The sequence below is a fragment of the Bidens hawaiensis genome, unplaced genomic scaffold (genome assembly GCF_021521415.1).
Source record: "Bidens hawaiensis isolate Kalapana, Puna unplaced genomic scaffold, B.hawaiensis_p1.1 tig00032485_1, whole genome shotgun sequence".
NCBI classification, from domain to species: Eukaryota; Viridiplantae; Streptophyta; class Magnoliopsida; order Asterales; family Asteraceae; genus Bidens; species Bidens hawaiensis.
In genome coordinates, this window is record NW_027495547.1 from 157,439 (window position 1) to 166,616 (window position 9,178).

The window sequence follows — 9,178 nt, forward strand, 5'->3', positions numbered from 1 at the left end:
AAAACTACTCATGAGCCGAGCAAGCCTAGTCGACCCCGGGCTTGGCTTGACTCGTTTGCACCCCTAACCAGGAATGTGCAATGAGACTGACCCATTTGTAATTTTTCTACACTACCACATTCCGGTTGTTGCTCAATACTACTTGGTTCATATTAGTTATGTTCAACATGACATTATCGATTTGTTGCACTCTCCAACAACCACAAGACCGCAACATGCTGCTGAGTGCTGAACATTCCAAAACCTTAACTTGCTAAATCAGAACTTACCTTAACATAACCTCCCGCTGCACACTATGCTTCAAGTAGTTTGAAAACTGATTAGCGGGCGATTAATCTTCACAGGTTCACGGTTCCTACCATGCTCCGGCTATACATACCCGGACCGAGCCGCTTCCCACTTAATGATTAAATTCATTACCGGAACTGAATTAGAAACCTTAGTCAATGTCAATGGTTGCAATTTACGCATCATTGGTTGGAATGAACGACTTCCTTTGGCATAGAGAACAAAGTCTTCAAGCTTCTGTAGTCAAGTATATAACATATGTTAGTTTTTCATTAGCATAAAAAATAATATTGATTTTTATATGTGTTTCTTCTACACCACTAGCTTTTACAAGTGTCTTAATAATAGAAGCATCCCCAATTCTATTGGATAGAAGGCAGACTGCAGCGACCAAATCGTCAGGTGTTTAACTTACTGTTCTCAGCACGTTACAGGCAATTTCAGCAATCACAATTCATATATGATACGTCCAGAAATCAATAAATGCATAAAGTAATCATTTCATCATAACCAAAAGATAATTGGTCTTAAGATCCATAACCAACAACTACTTACAATGTCATCTTTGCTTGAATAATATAAAAAACACACACGCCATCTAAAGACGACAACTAATAACAATATCAAAATACATAACTAACATGTAAGGCCCCGTTCCTGGTAGCCCTAATTCAGCGTCGGATTTACTCATAAACACAGTTCTATAAATCAGAGTTTATTAAAACTTTTCACGGAATATAAAACATCAATCATTCGTTGCAAAACATTAAATCTTTTCTTTGATACCATAACACAAAACATTATATTTAAAACATCTTTCTTCTATCTTTAGATGTCAGCCGTTCACTTCATGCCATGTGACATCCTTATGCTAACTCTGTAATCAGCTCACCTGCGTACATACTAAAAGTCAGCTACGCTGAGTGAGTTCTAGTTAATTAGACGACATACAGTACATAAACATATCATACAAACATACATATCCGAAGATACGTATTCATACTTAACCAGGTACCCTATTTCCATACCTACGTACATATCTACAATCACTAACCTCAGACTACCGAGAGTACGTCATAGTCCGCCGTCTATACCTGTACTCAAGGCCATGAACACGTAAAAGGTCCGCAGTCCTTACCTATGTTCACCGGTTATGGTACGTGCAAGGTCCGCAGTCCTTCCCTATACCATCCTATATTAACAACACGTACAAGGTCCTCAGTCCTTTCCTATGCCGCAACTTAACCATAGCACGTACGAAGCCCGCAGTCCTCCCCTATGCTACCACAACACAAATACAGCACGTGAAAGGTCCACAGTCCTTTCCTATGTTACAACCTAAACCATAGCACGTACGAAGTCCGCAGTCCTCCCCTATGCTACCACAACACAAATATAGCACGTATAAGGTCCACAGTCCTTTCCTGTGCTGACGCCTATCTACAATACGTATAAGGTCCGCAGTCCTTATCTACGTTGACGTCTATACCTATAACACGTATAAGACCCACTGTCCCTATCTACGTTTACATCTATCATCTATATCACGTATAAGGCCCACAGTCCTTAACTACGCCATCACCTGCCAAGTCTATGTCCAACAGAAGTTAGAGGGATTCGCGATACTAACTTGCTACGTCGGACGTAGAACTCCCATACCATTCCTGTACCTGTATACACATACTTCACATATACAATTTATAGCATAAGAACGCTCTAGGCGTTCTTTACATCATTCATTTAACAACCATACCCCTTGTCGATACGTGCAATATCCGAAGATCATTCACGCCTCGACAAGTGTTCATTTGTAATGTTCATACATCTTCCGTATATAATGTTCATACCTTTATTTATAACCTGACAGTACGCGCAATATCTGAAGATCGTTCGCGTACCGACAAGCAATCATTCATATCTATCACATATATCACATATGGCATACACTTATCACTTAGGATAAATGTATTAACAAACACATCGAGTATGCACACAGCCCCGAAAACATAACAAGGAATGGGGCTAGAAACTCACCTGAATCCTGCTTCGTTCTCCGATAGTTGTTAATCCCTTCTTTAACTGAGCTCGGCTGACTGTACAAGTTACACGTATCAATACTCATCTGATATAATCTAACGGCCTTGTATTGGCTTACTTCTACTTAGCATTTTTATTGTTTTCCTTTATTTTAACCTTCTATTAAGTCCTTACAAGGCATACCATCGCGTGTGTACACCTGTAAGTATACATATACGAGTCGCCATGTACCCGGGTCTTAATATAGCGAACTTTATTGTAAGCGAACTTAGATATATAAGCGAACTTAGATATATAAGTGAACTTACATATCAGGCGAACTTATATGTGGCGAAGTTACATTGGGCGAACTTATATTCATGCGAACCTAGATAGGGCGAACTTAACAACTCGCGAACTTAGATATAGGCGAAGTTACAGCAGCAGCTACGGGTTCTTTCTCAACCCCCATCATCTTCGTTTTAACGTGTAACCCCTTGATATGATATTAACCAACCCCGTGAACATTCCCATGACCGATATCAGGTAAAACTCGGCCCGGAAAAGCATAAAGTTTGGACCTTTAGTCTTAAAACGTTCAATACTAGATCTAAAGTTTATTTTAAGCGAGCCGTTCATAACCATGAGTTCGTTAAGTCCATTTTAATCTTCAAGTTTGCAACTTTACGATTTGTCTAGACCCGATCTATCATACTACCAATTTTCATGTAAATCCGTTCATGAAAAATAAACCTTTTTATCAAAAACGTACCTTTGAGGTTTTTGTTTGAAATCACTCGAGATGCTCAAAACCATATCAAACGAACTCCGATTTGAGTGATTCAAGCAGCCACGGAACCGTCTCGTCCCGATCTACAAAATCATCAGCTCAACTTCTCCGGAACCCTCCGCTACAGTCTCCGGAATAGTGTAACAGTGGTCGGAAATCTTCATTTTGAGATGCTACGGTTTTGTTGATAACAACCGTACTTCCCAAGTTCTGATCGAAGATCTAATTGGTCGGAATCTTTATTTATATACCGTGAACACTCATTTAAAATTTGGGACCGATCCGACGGCTAGATCTCCGGAAATCTTTGTGTCATTGTGGGTGGTTTTCTCAAAAACGGGAATTGAGTTAAGTGTGTGCTTTGATGGTGGAGGCTATGGTGTAGAGATGTATGAAAATGGAAAGGATTAAGGTTTTAAGGGGTATTTATACTCCCTTAAGCCCATGGACCTAAGACTCATCTTTCCATTTTGGTCCATAGTTAACTCCATCTAATTAGCCTACTTATCCTTAGGGGTGTTCAAAAAAATCCGAATCCGAAACCGAATCCGAAATATCAAAAATCGGAATCCGAAATATCCGAAAATTCGGATATCCGGAATTTCGGATATCCGAATCCCGGATATCCGAAATTCGGATTCGGATAGTAATTTTGAGATTTTTCGGATAATTCGGATATCCGAACTATCCGATATATTAAATTTATAATTTTTTTTAATTTTATTTTGAATATCATAAGTTAAGACTTAAAGGTGAAACCCTAATTCTATCTTCAATCACACGCCGCTACTCCTCTCCATCTCTGTTCTCTTTCTTTTTTCCTGGAGATCACAGCCACGGTCGTCCACCTCCGGCTACAACTTCCAGTCGTCGTCCAATGTCACCCCGTCACCACCTCAAGCCCTCGTCTCACTGTCGACCACCTCCAGCCAAGACCTAGTCGATTATCACCACACCTCGTCAGTCGTCACCACAGCCTCGTGTCTCCATTCTCAAAGTATTTCAAAGATTTGTTAGTTGTATGTCTGTTACATGTTGTTAGATACATACAAAGCTTGTATAACATATTCACAGATTACTTGTTTTTATTTTGAGAATTTGTGTATATTTTGTTGGATTGGATGTTCAAGATGCTGTAAGTTTACTTTTAGAATAGGTTCTTTTTTTCTTTTTTTTCGGATATTCGGATATCCGAGGTTCGGATATCCGAAATTTCGGATATCCGAAGTTCGGATATCCGAAGTTCGGATATCCGAAGTTTCGGATTCGGATTCGGATAGTGACTTTTACTATCCGAAAGGTTCGGATATCCGAAAGTTCGGATATCCGGTTTTGAACAGCCCTACTTATCCTTCCATCCTTATTATTTTATTAATTCTCTACTAACTCAAGTAAACTTTTCCATCATAAATAAATAATATATTATATATTATTTTTAGATTTTTCGGGATGTTACAAGTCTTCCCTCCTTAAAGTGGTTTCGTCCCCGAAACCTAGCTTATTCCTTGTAGAAGGAACACTTCTTATATTCACGCACTTTATTGAATCGTCTTTGCTTTCTGGATCATCCTTCTTACTCCTGACTTGCAGTCATCGAGTGGTGATCATGTGTTCTAGCTATTAAGGTAGCTTGTCCATGAGGCTCTAGATGTCTCAAGTCTCGTCTCGTCTTTCCAAGGGCTTCCTTTGATGCTTTGGTGACAATTTGGCAACTCTCTTAGCGTATCTAACTACAAGCTCCGAGTGTGATCCTTCTTCATTACTTTCTGCAGTTGGAGTCATGCTGTTTTCGTGTATCGCTATGCCACAGATTCTTAAAAAGGGTGTCTGGTTGACACGTGTCTTACCACAACATACAGTACATCCTACTCGTGCTCGCCTCTTTTGTAACAGTCATCTATCTTATCTCTAAGGAAACACAAACGTTATCACTCTAGGAATTATTTAGCACATGGTTCGTAAGGTAAGTAGTTAATGACATTGATTAAGTGTAATTAACTATTTGCATTACTCCTCAGGTTCTACATACTTCCCTTTATGATTTCACTTGTGCTAGTTTCTACTTTTAAACATATAATCAATCAATCAATTAATCATATCCCTATCGTACACGTATGCTCTCTTTAGCAATTAAGCTAACATTATCATTCATAAACTATATACTTACCGTTACTGAGATTGCTTGAGTGAAACATGGCATTCTTGAACTGGCATCCTCTTACTTAAACTCATTCTCTATTCGAGTCTAAGCATGTAGGATGCTTAAATCTCTCGAACTTTGCTCTGATACCAACTTGTAAGGCCCTGTTCCCGGTAGCCCTACTTCAGCGTCGGATTTACTCATAAACACAATTCTATAAATCAGAGTTTATTAAAACTTTTCACGGAATATAAAATATCAATCATTCGTTGCAAAACATTAAATATTTTCTTTGATACCATAACACAAAACATTATATTTAAAACATCTTTCTTCTATCTTCAGATGCCAGTCGTTCACTTCATGCCATGTGACATCCTCATGCTAACTCTGTAATCAGCTCACCTGCGTGCATACTAAAAGTCAGCTACGCTGAGTGAGTTCTAGTTAATTAGACGACATACAGTACATACACATATCATACAAACATACATATCCGAAGATACGTATTCATACTTAACCAGGTACCCTATTTCCATACCTACGTACATATCTACAATCACTAACCTCAGACTAACGAGAGTACGTCATAGTCCGACGTCTATACCTGTACTCAAGGCCGTGAACACGTAAAAGGTCGGCAGTCCTTACCTATGTTCACCGGTTATGGTACGTGCAAGGTCCGCAGTCCTTCCCTATGCTGCAACCTAACCATAGCACGTACGAAGCCCGCAGTCCTCCCCTATACTACCACAACACAAATACAGCACGTGTAAGGTCCACAGTCCTTTCCTATGCTGCAACCTAAACCATAGCACGTACGAAGTCCGCAGTCCTCCCCTATGCTACCACAACACAAATATAGCACGTATAAGGTCCACAATACTTTCCTGTGCTGACGCCTATCCGCAATACGTATAAGGTCCGCAGTCCTTATCTACGTTGACGTCTATACCTATAACACGTATAAGGCCCACTGTCCCTATCTACGTTTACATCTATCATCTATATCACGTATAAGGCCCACAGTCCTTAACTACGCCATCACCTGCCAAGTCTATGTCCAACAGAAGTTAGAGGGATTCGCTATACTAACTTGCTACGTCGGACGTAGAACTCCCATACCATTCCTGTACCTGTATACACATACTTCACATATACAATTTATAGCATAAGAACGCTCTAGGCGTTCTTTACATCATTCATTTAACAACCATACCCCTTGTCGATACGTGCAATATCCGAAGATCGTTCACGCCTCGACAAGTGTTCATTTGTAATGTTCATACATCTTCCATATATAATGTTCATACCTTTATTTATAACCTGACAGTACGCGCAATATCCGAAGATCGTTCGCGTACCGACAAGCAATCATTCATATCTATCACATATATCACATATGGCATACACTTATCACTTAGGATAAATGTATTAACAAACACATCGAGTATGCACATAGCCCCGAAAACATAACAAGGAATGGGGCTAGAAACTCACCTGAATCCTACTTCGTTCTCCGATAGTTGTTAATCTCTTCTTTAACTGAGCTTGGCTGACTGTACAAGTTAAACGTATCAATACTCATCTGATCTAATCTAACGGCCTTGTATTGGCTTACTTCTACTTAGCATTTTTATGGTTTTGTTTATTTTAACCTTCTCTTAAGTCCTTACAAGGCATACCATCGCGTGTGTACACCTGTAAACATATACGAGTCTCCATGTACCCGGGTCTTAATATAGCGAACTTGATTGTGAGCGAACTTTGATATATAAGCGAACTTATTGATAAGCGAACTTAGATATATAAGCGAACTTAGATATATAAGCGAACTTACATATCAGGTGAACTTATATGTGGCGAAGTTACATTGGGCGAACTTGTATTCATACGAACTTAGATGAGGCGAACTTAACAACTCACGAACTTAGATATAGGCAAAGTTACAGCAGCAGCTACGGGTTCTTTCCCAACCCCTATTATCATCTTCGTTTTAACAACTTGCGAACTAAATCTAAAGTTTATTTCAAGCGAGCCGTTCATAATCATGAGTTCGTTAAGTCCATTTTAATCTTCAAGTTTGCAACTTTACAATTTGTCTAGACCCAATCTATCACCCTACCAATTTTCATGTTAATCCGTTCATGAAAAGTAAACCTTTTAACAAAAACGTACCTTTGAGGTTTTTGTTTGAAATCACTCAAGATGCTCAAAACCATATCAAACGAACTCCGATTTGAGTGATTCAAGCAGCCACGGAACCGTCTCGTCCCGATCTACAAACCCATCTGCTCACCTTCACCGGAACCCACCGCTACAGTCGCCGGAATAGTGTAACAGTGGCCGGAAATCTTTATTTTGAGCTGCTACGGTTTTGCTGATAAAAACCGTACTTCCCGACTTCTGATCGAAGATCTAATCGGTGGGAATCTTCATTTATATACCGTGAACCCTCGGTTAAAGTTTGGGACCGATCCGACGGCTAGATCTTCGGGAATCCTTGTGTCATTGTGGGTGGTTTTCTCAAAAACGGGAATTGAGTTAAGTGTGTGTTTTGATGGTGGAGGCTATGGTGTAGAGATGTATGAAAATGGAAAGGATTAGGCTTTTAAGAGGTATTTATACTCCCTTAAGCCCATGGATCTAAGGCCCGTCTTTCCTTTTTGGTCCATAATTAACTCCATCTAATTAGCCTACTTATCCTTCCATCCTTATTATTTTTTTTAATTCTCTACTAACTCAAGTAAACTTTTCCATCATAAATAAATAATATATTAAATATTATATTTAGAAATTTCGGGATGTTACACAACATATACTAACAATGTCATTTTTGTCTGAATTGCCAAAAAAACACATGGCACCTAACGATGACTACTAAAAACATCAAATCTATAACCAAAAACTACTAACAATGTCACAATTTCTTGAACTTTACTTATCGTCCCTCATCATACCTTTCAGTATACCCACACGCATCTGAAGAGAACAACTAAATAACGTCTTTGCTTTTGATTTATTGTTAGCCAAATAAATTTAAGAGTCCGGTATTTCGTTGGGGGATTGGCTCTAATTCGTTACACATTTCCTCACCCATATACTCGCGATGATAAGCTCGATCAAATATATTGTTTTTTATTGCCAATATTTTATTGCCTTCTGAAATAACATTAGCAAAATTTTCAAGACAATTCACAAGCTTCGAGTTAAATGATTCATATTCACAATCTTGTTCTAGTTTTCTTTTTTTACTTTTACATGTTTTTTTGCATTTGAAGACGGCTTGGGTGGAGAAACCACATAATCTAACACTTCAGTATCATAAAAAAATGCATTTGTTCCCCAAAGCACTTCTTTGGAAGCTAGTAAGTCATCCAATTCAGCAATTGTTTATACTTTAATGTTGTCATTTTTCTGCAATCGAGCATTTCTTTCTTTAGAGATTTCAGCATGTGCACCGGATGCCCTATCCCCTGAAAATAGTTCTAGCATTTCATTATAGTTTGACACTTTTTTGTCTTCAACATCACAGCATCAAGCCTTGACTAATTAACAAAATAAAGATAACTAGTTTTAAAATTGATTAGGTAACTATTTAAGGAAACAACTAAAACGCTTACATCTATTAATTTATCCCATACTTCGTCCTCTGCCTCAATTAGTTGAGTCTCGGAATTCCGTGAGAAACCACTCAATTAAGTTCCTTTAAAACCATTGAGAAAATTGGCCTTTCAATGTTTATAAATGATGCATCAAATGATTTTTGGTGAACTGCATTTGAAACTTCGTAGTTATCTCCTCAATCATATTATTAGTGTATGCTTGTGAGCTAAACGACATGTTTATCATATTGCCCTTATCTTTATGTGTTATCATCGCTTGAATTAATGCATCATCTATCATCTCTGTCCACTTGACATGTTCCTTCTTACCGATGGTTT

The 9,178-nt window shown here is 38.6% G+C and overlaps 1 long non-coding RNA gene across 1 annotated transcript; it reads left to right on the top strand.

The window, feature by feature from the left end:
- Positions 1-1,413: 1,413 nt before the first annotated feature.
- Positions 1,414-1,719, top strand: LOC143583658 (uncharacterized). The gene is made up of 2 exons (XR_013144224.1): positions 1,414-1,502; positions 1,600-1,719. It is a non-coding gene; the product is annotated as an uncharacterized LOC143583658 (long non-coding RNA).
- Positions 1,720-9,178: the final 7,459 nt, after the last annotated feature.